This window comes from Dermacentor andersoni, chromosome 9, assembly GCF_023375885.2.
Source record: "Dermacentor andersoni chromosome 9, qqDerAnde1_hic_scaffold, whole genome shotgun sequence".
NCBI lineage: Eukaryota > Metazoa > Arthropoda > Arachnida > Ixodida > Ixodidae > Dermacentor > Dermacentor andersoni.
In genome coordinates this window covers 127,668,802-127,693,440 of record NC_092822.1, presented here as the reverse complement: position 1 = coordinate 127,693,440, position 24,639 = coordinate 127,668,802, and the positions used below count along the sequence as shown (strand labels likewise).

At 46.1% G+C, this 24,639-nt stretch overlaps 1 protein-coding gene across 13 annotated transcripts in view; it reads left to right on the top strand.

The window, feature by feature from the left end:
• Positions 1-24,639, top strand: part of LOC129384481 (uncharacterized) — a 564,425-nt gene that overhangs the window by 47,128 nt on the left and 492,658 nt on the right. Inside the window, exon 1 of one of the 13 annotated variants that reach the window (XR_011890221.1) lies at positions 4,589-4,692. The exons of the other annotated variants lie outside the window; for them this stretch is intronic. The gene's annotated coding sequence lies outside the window, so the exon portion shown is untranslated. Of the gene's footprint in view, positions 1-4,588; positions 4,693-24,639 lie in introns of those variants that run through there. 13 annotated transcript variants of the gene reach the window in all.

The following is a 24,639-nucleotide window of genomic DNA, read 5'->3' as shown; positions in this document are numbered from 1 at the left end:
TACTTGAAAGCCGTTTGTTATGCCAATGGCAAGTTGCTAATCTTAGATACAAAATGTAAACGTAAAAATGCAATGGGAAAGGATATATGGTAGTTGCCTATAACAGCGCTTACCCTGATGGGGACAAGAGCCTCTTTTTCCGCTTGGTTTGATTTCCAAAGAGCAAATGGCCCATGAACTCCTTCTCTGTGAACGTATTGTGAAGCAAGGCCCTTGCAAACTTTTCTGGTCCACCATGGCAGGCCATCGAAAGCTGTGCCAGGATAACCTTCTCAATGTGCACTCATCCAACCTATGTGAACCTGCATGTTTAAGTAAACGTTAGCAAGGCAGTTTTAAGCCTTTCAAGCACATTTACACAACAGCCCTACTGTAAATAAACCACAACAGTAGTTGATGCAGATCTAGAATGCTAAATTTACTTTACTTCTTACTAGCTTCTTATGCTGTCTAGATGGCACGTGGTTCAGAAAAACAATGATTTATCCAGCACAAACAAGAAAATTATGTAAACCAAAGTATCCAAAACGTCTAGTATTATTTAAGGTGATTAACTTTCTAAGGATACTTCATATTTTCAGGTATTTGTCCCTATTTTCCAACCCATTTGTGTCAATGGGTAGCCCATGGTCTAATGGGAAGAGATTGGGCTGCTTTGTTGAGGGAAGTGGGTTCATAATGAACCGTCGGACTATTCAATGAATCTCTTTCACGCCATCTTGGGCAACTGCAGCTGCTTGTGTTGACAAGCAGCATTATGAGCTGGAAGAGGGACATGACTGTCGATCGTTGCTAAGGTTACCACTACACATCAGGTGCTCTTGGTGTGCTCCAGAAGTAATTTGCGAGATTCCACTCTTCTGTATAAAATGTACACAAGCCACAAAGGTAATATGTGCCAACCACAACCTTATCAATTAGATTAATCGACTAGCAAAGCGCAGGCTGCCCAAGATCATGGAGTGAATTCAGAAGTTTGTGGACAGTCAGTTGATGTCCACGTCAGGGACCGCTAGGGAGACGCCGGTCATTTCCTCGACGTGCGTCATGGTGCCCGCACTCACTGTATTACAATTCTGTCTGTCTCGTTAGTGCCACCGTTCCGTCATCACGTATAACCACTAATTAAATAATAAGTAGGCACTTATATCTAGTGTTTATAAATCTTTATGGAGAACACTTCAAGCATGAGATTTTGCAGAGATAATGAACACTACAGCTTAAATGATCCCCAAAAAATTAAGTAATTAAATTCTGCCGTTCTGCTGCCAAAATGACAATCTCATCTTGAGGCACGCTATAGTGGCGAACTCCGGATTAATTTGGCCACCTCGAGCTGCACAGTAAACGGGTAGTTTTGCATTTCACCTCCGTCAAAATGTGGTTGTTTGATCCTGTGACCTTGTGTTTAGCAGCGCTGTACCAACGCCACTAAGCAACCACGGTATGAAAGCACTAAAGAGAAAAATAATTTCAGGTGTATATGCAAATGACCTTCCTACAATTCAAGAGATTCACTCGTATCGTTACAAGAGGCTGAGTAAACTAAAAGCCCCAAGAGGAAAGGTTGGTGGCAAAGCTGCCTTGAAGTCTCCCACACCAGCTTGCTGTCACGTCATGGATTTTGATGGTGTCTGCTCACGTGTAGCAATTCTTTTACAAATAACGGCATTTTTATTGTATTCCCAAAAACGCCCAAAACCCAAATTAACAAGCGTCAGGAACTTTGACTGAACGAAAACGACCCAAGTTTGTAAAAATACTTGAAAGCGACGATGTTACAATGAGGCGTCAGCATGAAGGCTTTGGTGCGATACTCTGAAAATCGAACGTTGAGCTTTATTTTGTCTAATTATCAACCAAATACCAAGGGATGAACAGGAGTAGATACTCAAAACGATGTGCTTTGATTTTAAGTTGATTTAGGGTGTAATTAGTGTCCCTTTAACACAAAACGAGGAATGCACTTGGCTGAATAATAGTATAACATGCATCATTGGTTATCATTACGGTAGGATTGCAAGTAGAGCAGAGGCCATGCACTGGCTTCTCGAGAGGGGAGCCCTGCCACTTCCCCTCAACCTCCCAATTTCCAATTGTTTTATGAGCAGTGATGAAATTTCTGCATCTTAAAGGGACACAATGACAAGGAGATTCATGCCGCACAAGCTACAGCACGTGGTGACCAGCACGGCACACCGTCCAGCTCGATAACAATCTTTTTGGAATTTGGCCCCTGGAATGCAGAAAGCCCAGTGACTGCTCGTTCTTCAACCAACTTTATCAGTGGGTGCTGCTGTTTTGGTGTGATACCGCTAGCAGTGCAGTGCTGTATGACATAGGTAATATTACCTTTATTCTGGTAAACCTAGAAAAACGTGCACTCATGCACACCACTAATGTGCACACTAAGTTTCTGAACGCCCCTTATATCGGGCATATACACTAAAAAGGCACATTCTGCGGTAATATGTTCCCAAGTAACACTGAAATTCACTCCCAGTCCCGGTGCAGTTGCAGTCTTTCAGCTGAGTGCTTAAAGGCACCAGGTCTGCTTCTGAAGGCACTCTGCACCAATTATTCACTGGAGGAAATGCCTTGCAGTTGCATCAGCAATTTTGTTTTTTCTCTATCCTGCAATACATTTTCACGGCATCACTGTATTTGATCATGGTGACGCTACAGAATGGATGGCCAAAAAATTCACCTTTAGCGTTCCAGCTGGGGCGTCTCTCAGCTCATTCTGAATCTGAAAAAAGTGGTCAGTATTAAAACGTGAAGCCACCATGCAGCCAAAGCAACACTCAAAAGAGCTACATGGACCATTTGGCTGACATAAATGTACGGATACAAATGACTAGTCATTGAATACACGAAAGTGTGGCTGCTCTCGCCAGTGGCAGTGTGAGCTTGTGAAATAATCATAAAACCACAGCGTTATATTCTTTTATTCCTCGTCTACCTGATGCTACTGAAGATTTGCTTACTCTCAAAGAAGGTATTTCACAGAACTTCTCCATCGAAAAAGCACTATTCCAAGCTTGTGGAAAAGCGTCGTAATTTAGTTCACAACGATGCGCTCTCCTTTCAATCTGTTCTCTCTATAGTGCTCGGATTCAAAGCAAAAATATTTTTTCGACAGAACTAGCCACTTCTATGGTCACAAGAAACATTGCTAATCATTGATGTTTATGTTGCCGATAACGTATACATGCCGCCTTGAAACACAGTGGGATGAGACGGCAGATATGCCAGGAATCTCGTTCCTTTACTGATTTTAAAACTTTGGTAAATCAATCAGTTACTGAAATGCGAAAAGCTGCAATTTCACGAAATTACATTATTTTGAATGTTCTATCCCAGTAAAGTGGGACCTGGAATGCCATGAAATCTGCCTTTCCGTGATTGCAAAGAGCGCCTACACGAAGCCGTTTCGCGAAGCACTCGATGGCGTCGAAATGAGAAGATCAAAAAAAAAAAAGAAAGTTGAATGGGCGCGAATTGGTGGAAAACGAAACACATGCGGTTGGCAAGGCGTATAACTCGATGATTTTGCAGCACTCGGTGGCACTACCCCTATTGTAGCTCACGTATCGCATAGAATCGCAAGTACACCCTTGAAATTCTTTATTATTATTGCGCGATAAGCTCCTCTGTGTTTTCTGATGGCGTTAATGTCGGCCTTGCGGCATGTCAGTGGCCTTGCAGCAACGTGGGTGCATTCGATCCTGAAGCGAACAGCGCAGCAGAATACATTTTCCCCCATCCCACCGCCCCTCGTTGCTACAAGGCCGCTCACACGCGATGTACTAGATGACGTGGCGCAAGCGAAATATCTTCGATTACAGTACAGTTCGGATGGTTTCACGTCGCATTCTATTGCGCTCATTAATAAGGCTAACTCAAAATGTGCTCGAACACCGCACAAGACATCGTGGCGAAAACATGCCCTGTTTTAGCTGGCGCCACATAGCTGCCTTACGTCACCACAAGCCGAATCTGAAGTTAAACCAGGACAAAACTCCATGTTCAATACCGCAAATCAAATGATGTATAATCAATTCTCTCAACGGAAGGATTGTACTAGGAATGAAAACTGAGAAAAGAGGAGTGCGGCAGACACGCACAGGCGCTGTACGCATTTTCGAACTTTTGTTCACCGCGTCGCAAAGGACGAACAAGGGCAATTCGAAACACACAAGCACCTTTAATGTCGCTGAGAAGGATGTGATCATGGCGATCTTCGAGGCAACAAGCCCATAAAAAGCGAGCAACACGCAGGAATGTTCTAAAGAAGTCACAGTGAAGCACACAAAGAACGCAGAAAACACTGGAAGCTCCCAGGCAAACGGCGTGCACAAACTCCGGGAATGCGCTGAAGCGTCAACAGCGCAAACAAGCAGTCATACAAGTACATCCATACAAATACGCGCTGATATCATCAAGAATTGTAGCATTTAACAATAAATTTTGTAATATAATCTTATTGCTGGACAATTGCCGCGATATGCAAGTGTATGAAAGTTTTCTGCTTCGCTTCTTTGATGACCTGCTTTCTTTATCGCAGTGATGCTGCGCACCGGACGGAGCTAATGGAGTGCGCTGGAAATTGCGCAAAATTCAAACGTCCCAAACGCCGTGCCATGTGTGCGGCAAGAGTTTTCACCGTTTGGATTTAAAAAGAAGTAATGCGTACGGCAACCATGCGAGCTGAACAATTGACCAGTAAAGTACAGAAATGACGTTTGTGCTTGTTAGTTCGCAATCATGGCAATCTGCACAAGGTCTGTCGTCCCATTCTTAAAACATTTGGGGGCGTCCTTCTGCGCTAAGCGATTTGTCACCGGAACAGCATAGCAGCGCAGATTGTGCTTATTGGCCAAGGAAGTTTCCAGCACATTGGGTAGCCCCCATCTATGTCAAAGAAATGACTTTGGCCACCATGTAAAATGAGCACCATGTCGTAGATATCGGCCCGTCTATTCATTTTGTTCTATTGTGCGCTAGGGGGTAACATTTAAGTGAAACGCACTCTTTAAAAATTACATGAATGTACACCACTTTCTCCGCCGCACCCGCTGTGGTTGCGTAGAGGCTGAGGCGTTGTGCTACTAACCAAAGTGCGCGGGAACGATTACCGCCCGCGCCCGCTGTATATCGATGGGGGTGAAATGCAAAAACGCCTCGGGGGGGGGGGGGGTACCGCGCGTTCGGTACAGGCTAAAGGAACCCAGGTGGTCAAAATAACTCCGGAATCCCTTACTACGGCGTAGCGCAGAATCAATGCGTGGTTTTCGCATGGATATATTCCAGACTTGAATTTTGTGAGCTTTCTCCGCCATCTTGCCCATATTTAACATGGAGGCTATGCCGCTTCCTAACACACACACACACACACACACACACACACATATATATATGAAGAAGCCAACAAGCACTGAAACCACGGAAAAAGGGGAATTACCTTGTGCCTAATAAATGAAATAAAGAACCGATAGATTAATCGAAATGAAAGTTGACGAAAGAAAAACCTGCCGCAGGTGGGGAACGATCCTACAACCTTCGCATTACCCGTGCGATGCTTTACCAATTGAGCTGCTGCGGCACCGTTTCCCCATCGACTTTCTTGGGTATTTGTGTTTCCTAGGTGTATATATATATATACACATATATATAGGCATACATACAGGGTGTTTCAGCGAACTTGATGTCAAGTTTATCAATTTGCTGAGATGCACTCTAAGACGAAGCGACCAAATGCATGTTGCTCGCTTTTGTATGTGGTCTGTCGCGGAAATTGTTACTTAAGGTAAGGTACTTTAAGGTAATTACTTAAAAATAATTGACCAACTTGTTGAGCGACACGAAAAACTCCCGATACGGCTTTCTGTTGCTCAATGCGTGCCACATAAAAGTATTTTGCCGAGCATGGAAGAAGCCCGCGAATAGACGCAAAGTGCCTCAAGCGGCCAGTCGCGCGGCAATTTTGCATGCATCCGCGGGCTACTTTCACGCTAGAAAAAATACACTCATGTAGCACCTGTTGAGCAACAGAAAGCTGTATCGGGAGTTTTTTGTGCCGCTCAACAATTTTCTTATTGACACTTTTCCACCAACATATATTTGAGATGTCGAATAAATAACTAAGTTTAATTAACGAATTAGGCGGAATAAAAAAATAATTGGAGTATCACCAAGCGACAGCAAACCAGATTACCTTGGTTCTATCTAGCTACGTGGCATTCCGATACTTTTAAACTCCGGCTAAGGTTAGCTGGGACACCCGGAATAAGAAAACGTTTGTGAATGAGAGAGTTTTTCAACAAGTGCATCAACTTTTCAAATGAAACTTTTAAAACACACACACACACACACACACACACACACACACATATATATATATATATATATATATATATATATATATATATATATATATATATATATATATTGAAAGGGGGTTTATTGCAGCTCGTACGCGGGATCGCAAGTAGCGCTGGATCGCGAGTCCTGGGCGTTCGCATCAGCAGCCCGAGCTCGGGTCTCGCGCCGCAGCGGTGGCAGTCCGCACAGCGCCACATGCATATTACCCACTACAATTGCCCCCGCGGCGGAGGAGCCATCCTGGCGACCTAAGGCGATGACACGATAAGTGGGTAGTGGTAGGGCTTCAGGCGGCTGACGTGAACCGTCTCGCGGCCACGGCGGCGTTTGTCCGACGATAGCGTCACCGGTTCAACCACATAATTCACAGGCGAAGTACACGCGACGATCCGGTACGGACCTTGATATTTCGGAGCAAGCTTTGGGCTAAGGCCTGGAGCGTGGAAGGGCAGCCGAAGCCAGACGTGAGAGTCCACGACGAAGGACTGTGTGGGCAGATCGTTGTCGTGGCGATCTTTCTGAATTCCTTGGGTAGCCGACGTGAACGAGCGAGCCAGTTGACGGCACTCTTCAGCCTGGCGAGCAACTTCGGAAAGAGGGGTGAATTCAGAAGCATCCGGGTGATATGGTAGTACGGTGTCGAGGGTAGTGGATGGTTAACGCCCATAAAGAAGGAAAAATGGTGAGAAGCCTGTGGTAGCCTGAACGGCGGTATTGTATGCGTACGTCACAAAAGGGAGGACATCGTCCCAATTGGAATCATCAGACGCAACATACATGGTGAGCATGTCCCCAAGAGTGCGGTTGAATCGTTCCGTTAGACCGTTAGTTTGTGGGTGATACGCCGTAGTGGTGCGGTGAATAGTGCGGCACGCGGCGAGCAGCTCATTAATAACTTCGGACAAGAAGACACGGCCTCGGTCACTGAGCAGTTCTCGCGGTGCGCCGTGCCGTAAGACGAAATGCCGTAAGATGAATGCGGCCACGTCGCGAGCAGCAGCCGAAGCAAGTGCAGCAGTTTCAGCATATCTGGTCAGGTGGTCTACGGCGACAATTATCCAACGATTTCCGTTAGCACTGCATGGAAGAGGCCCATAAAGGTCGATGCCAACCCGATCAAAAGGGCGTGCAGGACAGGGTAAAGGTTGCAGAGGGCCTGTCGCATGAGAAGATGTCTTCCGTCGCTGACAAGCTGCACATGATCGAATGTATTTGCGGACATAAGAATACATGCCGCGCCAGTAGTACCGCTGGCGGAGCCGCTCGTATGTTTTCAGGACGCCAGCATGAGCTTGTTGTGGGTCTGCATGGAAATACGTGCATACGTCGGAACGCAAATGGCGAGGGATGACTAGCAGCCATTTGCGACCGTTTGGCTGATAGTTTCGGCGGTACAAGATGGCGTCCCGTAGCACGAAGTGGGTGGCTTGGCGACGAAGGGCTCGAGGGCATGTAGACGTTGAAGAACTGCTAAGAATGTCAATGAGAGAGACAATCCACGGATCTTTTCTCTGTTCAGACGGCATGTCAGTAACAGCAAGTGTAGCAACCTGGCACTCTATGGATGAGGGTGGCGTTTCGTCGGATCGCGTGGGCAATCGGCAGAGTGCATCTGTATCAAAATGTTGGCGCCCGGATCGATAGATGACGCGAATGTCAAATTCTTGGAGCCGAAGAGCCTAACGTCCAAGACGCCCTGACGGTTCTTTCAGTGACGCAAGCCAGCAGAGCGCGCGGTGGTCTGTCACAACATCGAACGGATGGCCATACAAGTAAGGGCTAAATTTGTTTAACGCCCAAACTATAGCCAAACATTCTTTTTCTGTGACAGAATATTTGGTTTCTGCCGTGAGGGGACGACTCGCATATGCAACCACATATTCCGGAAAGCCAGGCTTGCGTTGCGCAAGGACGGCTCCACGACCAACGCCGCTGGCGGCCGTATGAACTTCGGTCGGTGCAGTCGGGTCATAGTGGCGTAGAACAGGCGGTGAGGTAAGCAGACAACGCAAAGTGGTGAAGGCGTGGTCACATGCCGGAATCCAATCGCGAAGGTCACCAGGGCCAGCCAGGAGCTTCGTCAGGGGAGCGATGATGCAGGAAAAATTGCGCACAAAGCGTCGAAAAGTAGAGCAAAGCCGACAAAACTTCGGAGCTCTTTCAATGTAGTCGGCCGCGGAAATTCTGTGACAGCACGAAGTTTATCAGGGTCGGGAAGGACGCCGTCTTTGGAAACGACATGGCCAAGTGTGGTCAGCTGGCGTGCTCCAAAGTGGCACTTTTTCAAGGTAAGTTGAAGGCCGGCGGTGGCAAGGCGACGACCAAGGGCTGCAGGATGGCTTGATAACACCACGGTCAATCATGTCTTCAACTTCCTCGGTGATGACACGACGCTCGGTGGATGACACGCGGTACGGACGCTGGCGTAAGGGTGCGTGATGTCCCGTATCAATGTGGTGAGAGACGGTACTTGTGCGGCCTAATGATGCTTGGTTCCAGTCAAAAGAGGCGTGAGAATCATTTAAAGGAGTTATTAGCTGCTGACGTTGTGTCGGCTCGAGGTCATCGGCAATGGAGCGACAAAAAACATTCGGTGGTACTCGGTTAGATGGCACATGGGGTGTCAGTGCTATTACGTTTGCAGTATCTACGTCGTCCGCAATGGGGAAGTGCACAATAACGTCAGCGTCCACGGACTCGATGGCACCAATAGTCTCGCGACAGTGCAATGCCAAAGTGTACGAATTTGGGTTTGAAATCAGTATTTCTGCAGCACCATGGTGAACCGTGAAGAGGGCGAAAGGCAACAATATTGGCTGGCGGCGAGTGAAGACGGCAGCGGGTGTAAACATGACCGTCGCTTCGACAAGCGATGCGCATGAAAGATGGACAAATACAGCACTGTGAGGAGGAAGGTGAGTATCTCAAGCTACACAGATCCTGCTAAGATCCTGAAATTGTAAGTCGTGAGATGGCCAATCGCACTGAACGGAGAACTGAACTTCATCACGTGCACAGCCAATGACGGCATGATGGCGCGACAGAAAATCCCAACCGAGAATCACATCGTGGGAGCAACAAATTAACACAAAGAAATCAATCGCATACAAGATGTCTCGAATCAGCACCCTGGCAGTGCACGTAGGGACTGGCTGTACTTGTTGTGCACTGGCTGTTCTAGGCAATGGTACCGACGGCTTCATGGTCACTTTCTGTAATGCACGACAAAGCTTCTCAGTAATCACGGATACAGCAGCACCTGTATCGACGAGCGCAAGAGATTTGATGCCATCCACGGACTTTTCAATAACGTTAGCGGGGGAAAAACGCGGACTTTGATGTTCCGACGATGACGCAGTTCGTGCCTCAGGAACTGCCGAAATCAGTTTTCCGCCTCAGTAGTACTGGCACTGGGTCTACGATGCATGGGTGAGAGTGAGCGCCGACGAGGGGAAGGCGAGCGACGAGTGCCGTAGAGCTGTGACTGCGGTGCCGGTATGTCATCAGAAGCGTAGACTTCCAGTGGTGGTCTTGAAGGCATACGGAAAGGTCGGAAGTCGGAGCTGGGTCGTCGCGGGCTGCCCACGAAGGCCGGCAAGCGCCGGCGGCAGAAGCGCACAAGATGACCCGGGGTACCACAGGCATAGCGTATTGGGCGGTTGTCAGCAGTGCGCCAAGGATTTGTACTCTTCTGCTGTGCACTGAAAAAGGGATCCGCCGGCTAGCGAGGCGAAGGCGGAGGAGAGAACACCAGCGGGTGAGGCGCTGAAGGCGGAAGAGAGAACCCCGGCAGACGAGGCGCCCGTGCAACGGCTTCAGCATACGTCCGAGGCGCGGCCACGGGAGCCGGCTGACACGAAGGTGGAAGAGCTTCGTTCACTTGCTCTTGAATTATCTATCGGATCGCTGGAGCCAAACATTGAGAAGGATTCTCCGTGGTTGGCAAAATCGAGAGCTGTCGTGCAACCTCCTCGCGCACAAATTCTTTTATTTGCGTCAGCAAAGTTGTGTGGTTGTCGCCAATAATGAATGCTGCTAACGAATCTTCCGTAGGCGGTGGGCGCCGAGCTGAGATGCGTTGTTTCCGTAGCTCGTCAAAACTTTGGCACAAATTGATAACTTCAGCGACGGTACGCGGATCCTTCGCTAACAGCATTTGAAAGGCGTCCTCATCAATGCCTTTCATAATGTGTTTTATCTTGTCCTGTTCTGACATTGACGGATTCACGCGCTTACACAGGTCAATGACATCTTTTCACCGTGATGTTGCGCACGCCCCCTTAAGCGTTGTTCTGCGCTAAGCTTGCGCACAGCGGTGCACCCGAACACTTCTGCGAAACTTGTTTTGAATGTGCTCCATGTTGCGAAATCGTGTTCGTGGTTTCGGAACCAGAGGTTCGCGACGCCGGTTAAGTAAAACAGCACGTTGTGCAACTTGGTGACGTCGTCCCACTTGTTATGCTGGCTCACCCGTTCGTAAGATGAAAACCAATCCTCCACGTCATGATCATCGGTGCCGCTAAAGATGGCAGGATGACGCTGACGCAACACACCGGAAACGATGACCGCCGGAGGCTGTGGTGCATCTTCCTGGGTGGTTTGGTCAGGCATGGTCGCAGCAGTAGGTAGCGTCCGGCTTTGGACTTCCAGTTTCTGATGTCTACCCAGCACCTCCACCAAATGAAACGAGGTTTATTGCAGCTCGTACGCGGGATCTGAAGTAGCGCTTGATCGCGAGTCCTAGGCATTCGCATCAGCAGCCCGAGCTCGGGTCTCGCGCCGCAGCGGTGGCAGTCCGCACAGCGCCACATGCATATTCCCACTACAATATATACATACATACATGTATATATATATATATATATATATACATATATATATATATATATATATGCAGGGCGTTTCACGTACCTTGAACCTGAGACGTATCCACTGGGAGGACAGGGGGCGCCCAACCAGTAGTAACGTGAAGGGGGCACATTCCCTTCCCCACTCTCTGAAGTGGGAGAGGGACCAAGTTACGTAATTTGAACTATAGGCGTATCTAAATGGTGGGCAGGGGACCCTGTCCCCCTGCCCACGTGGTAGATACGTCTATGGTTCAAGAAACATAAAAGAACACCCTGTACATACGCAATGGTGATTAAGTGATCAACGAAACAATATATATGTGTAAAAGACACACACAACACAGATGTTCGTTGTTTTTCACACATACTTCAAAACTCAATATTGCTGAATAAGACACAAAGTTATTCAACAATAAATTAAGAGCATTTACACAAAGACTTTATTGTTCGGAACACTCAACAATGGCTCAATAATACTCATTATAATTCAACAGTAAATCAACACATTTTACTCAACGATTCTTCTTAGGAACTACTCAACAATGGCTCAATATTACTCGACACTATTCAACTATATGGTCACAGCTTTTAGTCAGCGATTTTTTTGTTGGGGAATTACCCTGAGACTTTATTGCTGAATTATTGCTCCCTGCTTTCGTAATTGTTGAGGCATTGTTAAAAAACGTTTTGAATTACCAATTCATCAACAATATGCCAACAACATTTCAATAGACATTTTTGTATTGGGAGCCGCGCGTAAGAAAGGCTTCTTTGGAAGGCGCCCTTTTTATATGGTTAGAAAGCGCCTACACGTCGCCTCCTTCAAGCTACAGCGCATGCGTCTGCAGTCGGTTAGACACTGTTTGTTCCGTTCCTGCGGGGAATATATTGAAGTATCTATTACCGCCGCACTTGGAATAGTTGTAATTTACAGTTGCGAATGCGCGCTCGTCACCTTCATGAGTACAAACGATAACCCACGAAAACTAAAATAAGTGCGTATGTAGAGAAAATAGATGGGTGCGCACTACGTCCTTTTTTACATAAGAAAGATCTGCGTTTTGAACGTTGCTACTGGTTGTCGCTACGTTATTTTTCCTATGATATGCGTGATTCTGAAAACTTTCTCATCGTATTTTCTCTTCTTTTCGCACGACAACTATTTATTTGTCTGCGGTACAGAACACATACAACTACTCGTATTTCGAATAATAATTACGTGCATGATGCGCTCGCTTCGATAGCGGAAAGGGGCATCTCAGTAGATATAATCGGCAGCGCGCTTCAGAAGTTATTGTAGCTCATCCAGTAAATGTTACAAGCCTAAAGTTCTTTGATTTTGTTGGTGATAAAAGTGTTTTCCCGATCGCGATGGATAACTCAATATGCAACGATCTCTTAACGGTTCCACCTTCGTAGTTCCGGAACCACACGTACGCAGGTGACATTCGTAGTATTTCTCAATGGTTCCAACATTATGGTTTCGTAGTCACCCGTACACATGCGGCCATGAACGCGGCTTGATATACGATACATTTTCGGCTAACTTGAACAATACCTAAATGTAGTGTGAAAAAAAAAAGGGAAATGGGAAGAACCAAAAACTTTTAGCGCTTAGCGGGAATTCACTAGTAGCTTGTTCAAGGCGGTAGACTAAACAACTCGCGGTCTCGACTGCTTGTCTCACACATCGGAGAAGTTATTCCTAACGAGGTGGAACTGATACTGAATCGCCACCCAAGACTGAGGCGCCAAATGAAAGAAGGATGCCTAGGCAGTGACCTTCGCTCAAACGACGATTCCTCAGAGCGGGCAGACGGGCCGCTGCAATGGTGCTGAGCCACGCGTAAGAAAGCGTTCCTTGAAAGGCGGCCTTTCACTATGGTTGGAAGGCGCCTACACGTCGCCTCCTTCAAGCTACGGCGCATGTGTCTGCGGTCGGTTAGGCATTGATTGTACAGTTTGCACGGGGAATCTATTGGATTGTAGGGTATGGTTCGGAATCAAAAAGAGGGGCTACAGAATTATTAGTCGCAAAGACAGAGTGGAAGTAGGTTTTAAAAGATGAAGGTATTGTCTGAGAATCAGAAACTGCAACATTGTTAATTATTAACGTGTCTGAGGATGACCCGGGTGGTAGCATACCTTCTCAAATTTACGCTTATTAGATATTGGTAATTTCAGCAAGGTTACCATGAAATAACATATATTCGCAGCAACAATTTCAGAACCAGCTTCTTTTTAGCGCTATGGAACTGCACGAGTTTTCTTGAGTCACCAGAGTGTTTCGATCAACTTAATCAGGCCACATGACGCGATAAATGCAAACGGTCCTTAGTCATCCAAGGAAGTCCAGTGTTTCTTATTATTGTTTTTGAAAGAATGAAAAAGTTGGTATATTTTCTGATGAGATCTTCGAAGAAACTTCAAGGTATAAGTATCACTAGAAATAGTTGCTAGTTCAAACTCATGAAAAGTTTTACATAGGGCGTCTGTTATTTCCGAATCATCAGCGCCGTTCAATTTAGGAAATGTGTAGTAGATATAGCGGGATTTAAGGAAGATGCTTAACACAGCGCTGTGGTCAGATATTCCATCAATAACCTCGCATTCGTAACCAGCGTTAAAAAGAGAGGAAGCAAGAAAACAAGATGAAGGACTGAAGTTTTCTGAGTGAAATACTGAACGATGTGGTGCACAGTACAGGACAATGAAATGTGGACCAACTCCCTTCCCGATAGCTACTTCGTGCCCGCTTACTTTCGTAGAAGACCAAAAAAACACCAGGAGCATTAATATCGCCCATGCAGATAACGTTGGATGAAGAAGTATAACTATACAAAAACTCGCATAGAATGTGTAAAGGCTCAATATTAGATCCAGTCGGACGGTAAACGAACCCTATAATCAAAGACATATTTTGAAGTTGGACTTTACACAACAATGACTCAGTATCAGATGGGGCAAGGAGTACAGAAAATTGAAAGTGTGATTGAAAAAATGGAGCAACACCACCTCCTCTACGGACTTTTTGGTCTTGCCGAACCATTTGGAAACCAGGGGGGATTACCTCAGAATCATGCACACAATCATGTATCAGGTCTCAGTAACGCCGACAATATGTGGCGAGTAAGATGAGAACAAAGCAATCAATTTAGAGAAATTGCTGGCAAGGCTTCTTGCATTAATGTTTAAAATGGAAAGTTCATTTCCACTACTGTGAATTCAAGAGGATTCGGTCCTAGCAAACGTTTCGGTAAGTTTAGTTGAGCCAGCAGATGTTCTGACGAGACTATTGGATGTGTTCTTCCAGTCGTTTCGTGCCCTGTCCCTAAATACATGATCAAATCAGGTTTGACAGATGAGCAACTATCCCTACGAGAGCAGGACACTTCCAAGAGCTTCTAGCGAATATTACGAACCTGTGTAGAGAATTCTTCTGAAACACAAAAGCTACCGCTTTTAAGTTTATAGCAATTCTTCAGCAGCAGCAACTTATCCTAAAATCAAGGAGCCTCAAAATAACGGGACGTGACCAACTTCTGAAATTATTTCCGAATCGATGACACCTTTCGATAGGCTAACATGCGATCCTAAGAGTCTCCTGGAACTACTTAGCAATGTTGGAAGAAAGTTGCTTTTTATTCTCGTTAGGGTCCTAAACTGAGACAATGTATAATAATCTTGTTTCTACGCGAGCTGTTTTGTAAACTGTTGCTCATGCATGAGAGAGTTGATATAGCGACATTTATTTCCTGGACTTCAGTGTGTAGGTTCTCATTAGAAACCTGTGCACCACTAAGCGTTGAGGGTGACGCAAGAGAAGATACACGAGCTTCCAAAGCCTCAAACCTCGTGTTGACCAATGATTGAAATATTTTGATTTCAGCAATATCCAAAGCCTGCTTCTTTTGGCCGTTTAGGAGTTCGGAGTTCGGGTGGTTTATCAATAGCAGCATACATCGGTCATCAGAACGGATGCACGGAAAACGGAAAAGGTAACATACCTGCGTGATAAACAAACAGCGGATCAACAAGGCGCCCGGGCCGCTGTTGTCTCGCCCACTGAAGAAGGGAACTGCTGGGGACGCTTTCATAGCCATAAACCATGTCGTCATGGAACTTGGTCTTTCGGTGGTTGAGCGGTGGGTTATCACGTTAATCTCCTCCAGCGGACAATGCGGGATATGGACCGATGAAGCGAAGAGCAATCTGCCGGTGTTATCCGCAAGGAATATAGGATCTACCACGCGTTGACCGCCCGGCACATCCATGACACGGCGAGGTAACGATGATAACACCAAGTGCAGAGTGACATTAGGGATATGCGTTGCAGGAAGGTAGCCAGCGAAATGCAAAAAGTATAAACCCCATGCAAGATATCTTGCGCGCGACAGCGACAGGCGACGTGGTGAAGACGGCTGTCGCGTTCGCTCGTCGCCTACAAGTCGCACCCCATGCGAGAGATGACTTCGAGCGACGTCTTTCCAGTGCTCCTGGTATGAGGGCAGCAGTGTGGGCGCCGAAACTAGCGTGACGCGTGTGTTATTACCTTAAGTTGGCGTGTTTTACTGTAAAAAGCCACATAAAATATTTGTGAAGGTCTTCCAGTAGGTCCTTATCTTTGCACTATAAAAATTCAGTCAGTTTGCTCGTTCCGTGCACAATCGGTGGTACTTCAGTGATGTACATCCAGTTCCGGCTTCGCGTTATTGGCTAGTCGCTCATAGCACTTCCGGGAGACGAGCGACGAATTCTAGATTTGCAGAACCGAACGCTCGCGCGACAAGACCAAGCGATCTCTTCAAGCGACAGCCGATCCGGTGCTCCAAGCCGTCGCTCGTCGCTGTCGCGCACAAAATCGCGCTCATGGGGTTTACCCTTAGTAAACCGACAACAGATCAACATAGTAACCTTGCCGCTATTGCCTCGCCCACTAAAAAAGGGTACTGCAGAGGACCCTTTTACAGCCGTAAACCATGTCGTCGTGGAACTTGGTCTGTCGGTGGTTGGGCGGTGGATTGTGAAGTTATACTTTTCCAGCGGAGCACGCGGGATATGGTATGATGAACCGAGGAGCAATCTGCCGCTGTTACCCGCAAGGAAGATAGGATCGACCACGCGTTGACCGCGCGGCACATGCATGAGACGGCGAGGTAACGATGATAACACGAAGTGCAGAGCCCCATTATGCATATGCACAACAGCAAGGTAGCCGGCGAATTGCATGATAAAGAGACAGCGGAACAACATGGTGGCCTTGTCGGTGTTGCTTCGCCCAATGAAAAACGAAAGTGCCGGACGTGCTTTTATAGCCGTAAGTCATGTCGTCGTGGAACTTGGTCTGTGAGTGGTTGGGCGGAGGATTGTGACGTTATCCTCCTCTAGCCGAGCATGGAGGATATGGACCGATTAAGCATGACTCAATCTGCCACTGTTACCCGCAAAGAATATAGCACCGACCACGCGTTGAAAGCCCGGCGCATCCACTACACGGCGAGGTAACAATGATAACACCAAGCGCAGAGCGACATTAGGGATATGCGCAGAAGCATGGTAGCCGGCGAACTGCCTTATAAACAGACTGCGGATCAGCATGGTGGCCGAGCCGCCGTTGTCTCGCCAACTGAAGAAGGGAACTGCCGCAGACGCTTTTATAGCTGCGAGCCATGACTCAGGGAACTTGGTCTGTCACTGGTTGGGCGGTTGATTGTGACTTTATTATCCTCCAGCGGAGCACGCGGGTTATGGACCAATGAAGCGAGGAGCAATCTGCCGTTGTTATCCGTTATGAAGATAGGACCAACCACGCGTTGGCCACCCGGCATATCCATGACACGGCGAGAAAAGGATGATGATACCAAGTGCAGAGAGACATTTGCGATATGCGCAGCAGCAAGGTAGCCGGCGAACTGCATGTTAAATAGACAGCGGATAAACATAATGCCCGCGCCGCTGTTGCCTCGTCAACTGAAGAAGGGAACTGCCGGGGACGCTTTTATAGCCGAAAAACATGTAGACGTGGAAATTGGTCTTTCGGTTGTTGGCCAGCTGGCTTGTGGCGTTCTTCTCGTCCAGCGGAGCATACGGAATGTGGACCGATGAAGCGAGGAGAAATCTGCCGCTGTTATCCGCATGGAACATATGATCGACCACGCGTTAACCGCCAGGCACATCGATGACACAGCGAGGGAACGATAACAACACCAGGTTCAGAGCGTCAATTGGGATATGCACAGCAGCAACGTAGCCGGCGAACTGCATGTTAGACAGACAGGGGATGAACATGGTGCCCACGCCGCTGTGGCCTCGCCAACTGAAGTAGGGAACTACCGCGGTCGCTTTTATAGCCACGAGGCATGTCCTCAAGGAACTTGGACTGTTGGTAGTCGGCCGGTGGATCTGCCACTCTTATCCGCAAGGAAGATAGGATGGACCACGCGTTCACCGCCCGGCATATCCATGAAACGGCGAGGGAACGATGAAAATACCAATTGCAAAGCGACATAAGGGACATTTGGGCGCGGCCGCATCGCAGTGAGCATGGCGCTCACGAACCACTTCATCTTTCCCGTCCAGGTCCTTGGTTTTTTGTTGCCCCACAACGTCTGCAAACAGGATCACGGCCCGGCTTCGCTGCTTGATCTTCCGTTTGCTGAAATCTATGGAACACAGCGGATGCGCACCCTGTCCGGCGCAGCCCTCGACGAGATGGAATGGCGGGTGAGCGAACTCTACTGCTTCACTTCCACAACCGAGATGGTAATGATACCAACTGCGTATAAATGGAGCAACTTGTCGATCGTCGGCATTGGGCACGCCCGCACCGCAGTGAGCATGGCGCTCACGAACCACTTGGTCTTTCATCCACCACCACTTCATCTTTCTCGTCCAGGTGAGGAAGGATTACGCGAAATGTTTTCGTAGTAACAATGTGTTTCTTGTGGTGCTGCCGTGCCCATGGCAAATGTGTTGACTTGTTGCCGAGTATGCTGTTTCGTTAAGAGATTTATTACCCTTGTCTGGAGACATAGAAAGCAATCCTGGTCCTGCTATTCAATAAGTCATGAACGAAATACGCAAAATTCCTGCAGATATTAGCGACATTAAAAGCGAGAACAAGGCGACTTCTCAATCCTTAGCAACCATTCCCGCCAAACTGGATGGACTGTCGCACATCGAGGGTAGGGTAGGTGACGTAGAAGACAAAATTATCCGATTGGAACGAACCGTGACTTGCCTAGCACGGCAGGTTGACTACCTCGAAAACAGAAGTAGGCGATCGAACCTAATCGTTTACGGAATTAATCAAGAACAAGAGGAGACTGCCGAGCGCCTTGAAAATGAAATATGTGTGAAACTCGTTCAAAATAAACTTGGTGTCACAATTTCTGCAGTAGAGAGAATTCACCGCCTTGGGGCCAAAACAAGAAACAAAACACGTGGTGCTATTTGTAAGCTGCTTGATTCCAGAGATTTATTTATTTATTTTTTTATTTCACAACCCTAAAGGCCCTCTAGGGAGGGTATTACATAGGGTAAATGTTACATAGGTGATGTGAACAGTGCGTAATGTAAATACAATGGAAAAACAAAACAGGGAAAAAATTAATTACAGTGCATCAACGTACAAACACAAAAAATAATGATAGTTATCAGTACAGCAACTCTAAATTGTTTGTACAAAATGTGACACTGTCGTGGAAGCTTGGTTAACGGCGCATTAACAAAAAAAAACAAAAAAAGAAGAAAAAAAAAGATAAAAAAAGAAAAAAAAAATGTTTGCAAATCAGAGTCAGACGTGATATATTAGGTATTCATGGTACTGCGTAGAGCATCTGTAAATTTTAAGGCATTTGTTTCGGTGACAATGTGCGATGGCAGATTATTCCATTCTTTCGAGGTGCGAGGTATGAATGACTGACCAAATGCGAGGGAATGACTCATTATGCATTTAACTTTGCAAGAATGATCCCGACGCGGAAAAATGACTGAGGGTTTACGCATGAACTCGTTATGAAGGGATACGTGATAGTAGAGCTTATGGAATAGTGTTAAACGAGATATATTACGGCGAAGTGACAAGGCTTCAAGTCCGGCGCGATTTTTTAATGCTGTTATACTTGTTTCTCGTGAATAATCTGAAAAGATGAAGCGTACAGCACGGTTCTGCAGGGTTTCTAAGTCAGTTATTAGGTATGCTTGATGGGGATCCCATATGGCTGACGCGTACTCTATTTTAGGGCGTATTAGTGTTGTGTATGCCAATTTGCGTAAGTGTACGGGAGCTTGTTTGAGGTTATGTTTAAGGAAACCAAGCGAACGGTTAGCAGAAGCGAGGATATGGTTAATGTGATTATTCCACGTCAAGTTAGGGGTTAAGTGTACGCCAAGATATTTGTAGTTGGAAACTTGTTCAACAAGGCTGTTGTTTAAGATGTAAGATGTTGATGTTCGGGGCGCCTGATTAGTAAAAGACATGAATTTAGTTTTAGTAAGATTTAGAGGCATTAGCCAAGTTGAACACCATGCGTTTATTGCGTTTAGGTCAGATTGAAGAATGTCGTGATCATAGTTAGAGTGAATATTACGATATATGACGCAATCATCAGCAAATAGTCTGATATTGGATTTGATGCCTTCTGGTAGATCATTAATATAAATTAGAAAAAGTAGGGGCCCAAGCACACTTCCCTGTGGTACACCAGATGTTACGGGGACTAGCGATGAGTTGTGATTGTTAACCGATGTAAATTGCATCCTGTTAGAAAGAAAGTCTTTTATCCATGTTACAACAGTAGAGTCAATGTTAAGCTGTGTAAGTTTGTGAATAAGTCGACGATGAGGGACACGGTCGAATGCTTTTGAATAATCTAGGAATACGGCATCTACTTGAATTCTGGTGTCTATTGATGAATGTATGTCGTGAATAAAACCAGCGAGCTGAGTGTCACATGAATAGCCTCTGCGAAAACCGTGCTGTTGCTTAAATATGAGGTTATGTTCTTCAAGGTAGTTAATGACCTGGGAATGTATGATATGTTCGATTAATTTACAAATGTTACTTGTTAAAGAAATCGGTCGGTAGTTAAGCGGTGAAGAACGATCCCCAGACTTGAAAAATGGCACTACCTTAGCCACCTTCCATTCGTGAGGGATAACGCCTGTTGATAGTGATTGTGAAAATAAGGCGGACAGTACTGGAAAAATGCTTGGGGCAATATTTTTTAGAATTGTTTTATTTAAGCCAGTATTATCAGCGGAAGATGAAATCTTAAGATTAGTGAGGAGAGAATAAATTCCAGAATCGGTAATTATTATTTCCGGCATAAACGAATCAGTGCGAGTCATGGTGGCTAACGGTTCCAAACATTCGCGCGTGAATACCGATGAAAAAGTTTCGTTCAGTAGTTCGGAACAATCAGTGTCAGTTAACGCTGCGCCGTCATGATCAGTAAGGACGATGTCAGAATTATGCTTGGGATTAATGACACGCCAAAAGCGCCGAGGGTTAGTTGTTAACATCGATGACAGGTCCCGTTTATAGAATTGTCTGCGCGTGGTTTTGAGTAAACTTTGGTATTCTTCGTCACATGCTTTGTACCGACGCCAGGATTTAGATAATCGATTTCTGTCAGCTTGCCTGAATAATCTTTTTTTCTTGTTATTTAGGCGACGAAGGTTCAGCGAAAACCAAGGAGCAGTGTTATCGGATTTGATGGAAATGACCGGGATGTATTTATCTATGAGATTAGTGAGTGCGTTTTTAAGTAGTAACCAGTTTTCTTCTACTGTCCGCGACAAGTAATCTCTCAGAAAGTCGATAGAAAAAAGCGATAGTTCATTGTTAATACGATCAAAGTTAGCTCTTTTGTAACACCTAATCTGCTTGCTGATAATTTGCCTTTTGATAGGTGAAGGAACAAAGCGACCAGTTAAAACATCATGATCGGATAGACCAGTAATCTGAGTTATTTCAGAACATATATCTGGATTGTTCGTTAGGATCAAATCAAGAATATTAGAAGAGTGCGTAGAACATCGTGTCGGGCTTGAAATTAATTGGGTTAGGCTGAAATCAAGACAACACTGGAGGAACGCATGCGACTCTGACTGTGTACTATAGGTTGATAGTGTGGACCATGCTATGTCTGGGAAATTAAAATCACCAAAAATGATTACATTAGAATGTGGAAACCGATGAGTAAGTTCAGTAAAAATGCGATGAAATTCCGCTGTGAACCCATGAGTAAGGTCCGGTGGGCGATAAAAGACACCTATAATTACGTTACTTGATCTGAATTTAAGACAAGTTACTACGCATTCAAGGAAAGTGCTAATAACAACGGGCATTCCAATATACTGTCTGTTTATTGCAAGGAGGACACCACCACCTCGACGATTTTTCCTATCGCAACGAAAGATATTAAAATCAGCTTCACAAACGAATATGTTTTCATTAGGAGTAGCATCGTTCAACCAAGTTTCAGTTAATGCTATTACTGTTGCCGATGTTGAGTCGATTAGTGAAGATAGTGCGACATTTTTAGACATAACGCTTCTAATGTTAGTGTATAAAAAGCAGCAACCGTCCTCAGTATTAATCGTACTATTTATTAATGTTTGTGGTGTTTGTGGAACCTTAGGTGAAGTTGAAAAGTTGGCGCTATGTCAAACTGGAGACACAACCGGGGAAACGAGCTTCGCACAATTTGCTTGAGTGTCCCATACGTATACTTCCTTGTTAATTTTTAGTTTGTTAAAGACAAGGCTTACACGGTCTTTTTCTTTCTTTATGGTTTTAGAGAACTGCCAAAGTTTACGTCTTTTATCGCGAACCGCCTCAGAGTAATCACGAGAAATGCCAAAGTTAGTATCTTTCAGCTTGTGGCCATTACTAAGCACTGTTTCGATTTCTTTTTCATTGAAAAACTTCACAATAATTGGTCGAGTGCGTTCATTTGAAAATCGTCCGAGGCGATGCGCACGTGCGATTGAAGCTGTTGATACTCCTAGTTGATCTTTGCAGAATTTAGTTACTATTTGCTCGGACGTTTCCCAGTCTTCCGAATCACCCGTGTCTTGAATGCCATAAAAGAGGAGATTAGAGCGCCTTGAGCGGTTTTCCAAATCGTCTATTTTATCGTGCATCATCGATATATCACGCTCGCTGCTGCTGCTGCAAGACTGAGGCGACACTCCTGATGCAAATTTTGATTCTAAATCCTGGATTTGATTTTGCATTTTGGCTAGATTAACTTCTTGGCTTGAGATTGGTCTCTCTGAGGAAAGTGACTCAAGTTTACCTTCAACTTCATGTACGCGTTTAGTTAGTACTTCAAGATCATTTTTTAGTCCAATGTGTATGTGTAACACTTTGTTCACCGATTCCAACAAGTTAGAATTACTCGCTTCCAAGCGTTCTACGGCACTGAATACCATGTCAAGTTTTTCTTCTTGTGCTTTCGTCATTGGACCAGGGTTCACTTCAATGTCTCCGCCTAGCAATAACAGGCGCAAAAGATACAGTGCTGTACGCGCAAACCGCTTGATACCGTTCAACATATCAGGGGGCCACGACACCGCAATGAGACAAGGATTGTTGCTACGATAACATGAAGCTTCAAGGTAACTAACCTGTACGAGCGCAAACTGTGAGCGAGACATTCCAACTGCGGTGGCGTGGCCCGAAGTGTGGAAGAAGGGTGCGTGGTTATATTCAGGCAGGTCAGCTGACATGGTTCCAAGTTGCCAGCCGAGTGGATGACCATCAATCAGGTTTGGCGGCGCGACATCTGATGGATCCCGGGCGCTTTTTGTAGAAAAAGGCTCGCTGCTTGAGAACTGGTTGTGGTAGCAGCATTCGCTCAGCCGAGGCCCAGCCAGTGGTGCCAGTGACGTGGAACAGGACTGGCCAAGCAACGCCACGAACAGGACCTGTACGAGCGCAAACTGTGAGCGAGACATTCCAACTGCGGTGGCGTGGCCCGAAGTGTGGAAGAAGGGTGCGTGGTTATATTCAGGCAGGTCAGCTGACATGGTTCCAAGTTGCCAGCCGAGTGGATGACCATCAATCAGGTTTGGCGGCGCGACATCTGATGGATCCCGGGCGCTTTTTGTAGAAAAAGGCTCGCTGCTTGAGAACTGGTTGTGGTAGCAGCATTCGCTCAGCCGAGGCCCAGCCAGTGGTGCCAGTGACGTGGAACAGGACTGGCCAAGCAACGCCACGAACAGGACCTGTACGAGCGCAAACTGTGAGCGAGACATTCCAACTGCGGTGGCGTGGCCCCTGCGGTGGCGTGGTCCCAAGATAAAACTAAAATATTTAAGAACTGCACCAAACTTAAAGGTACCACCATATCAGTCAGCGAAGATTTCCCGTTAAGGGTGCGTAATATTAGGAAACAACTATGGCATAGCTGCAAGGCCAATCGAGAAAATAAGGATAAAGTCAAATTGATCTTTCATAAAATTAAGGTTAATGATGACGTGTTCGTTTGGGACGAAGAAAGTAGCGACAAAGTACCATTAAACCGAAAAAAGCAGAACTTTGCAAAAAAACGGGAACAGGCTCACCAACAAGAAAAGCTAACTATAGTGAACATTAATTCCAGAAGAGTTGTAAGCAAAACCGAAGAATTAGAAGCATTTCTTCTAGAGCACTCTCCGCAAATAGTCACAATCCGTGAAACATGGCTGTCGTCACGAATTCCGAGCAGCGGTATCTTTCCACCCGGCTATACTGTCCTGAGCAAAGATAGATGCAACCGGGGGGGTGGTGGTGTTGCAAGTTTGGTCAGAGACGACATTTCAACGATGCCCATGCCTGACGTACATGGTTTAGAAGCACTGTGGTGTAAGATTACTGTCGGTAAATTTGTATTCTTCGTCGGAACTATGTACCGGCCCCCAAACGCCGATTGCAGTATGCTTCACGCACTAGCTGATTGCATGCAACGTTATCTTCAGGATACTCATAAAATTATACTCACGGGTGAATATAACGTACCCTCAATAGACTGGGCAACGCTTGACGGCGGAACTGCCGATCCGTCCTACGCAGAAGCACTGCTGGAAATTGCCTTTAACTTTAGCCTCAAGCAGAATATACAGGCACCAACACGCGTAACCACGAAAACCAGCAATCTATCAGACCTCACCTTCTTAAGCGACAATATTCCCGATAACACAATATCTTGGGAAACAGTCAATGCCATTGCAGATCACAAAGCAACCATATGTTCATTACCATTACACAAGTGGCCGCGAGCGCGAAAGAAAAAGCCTCAAATATACGACTGGACAAATGCCGATGACGTTAGTGTTCTTGACTACCTAGAAGAATCTTACCCAGAATTCCTTCGGTGTTTCCACGATGGAAGCATGCCAACTGATAACCTGTGGG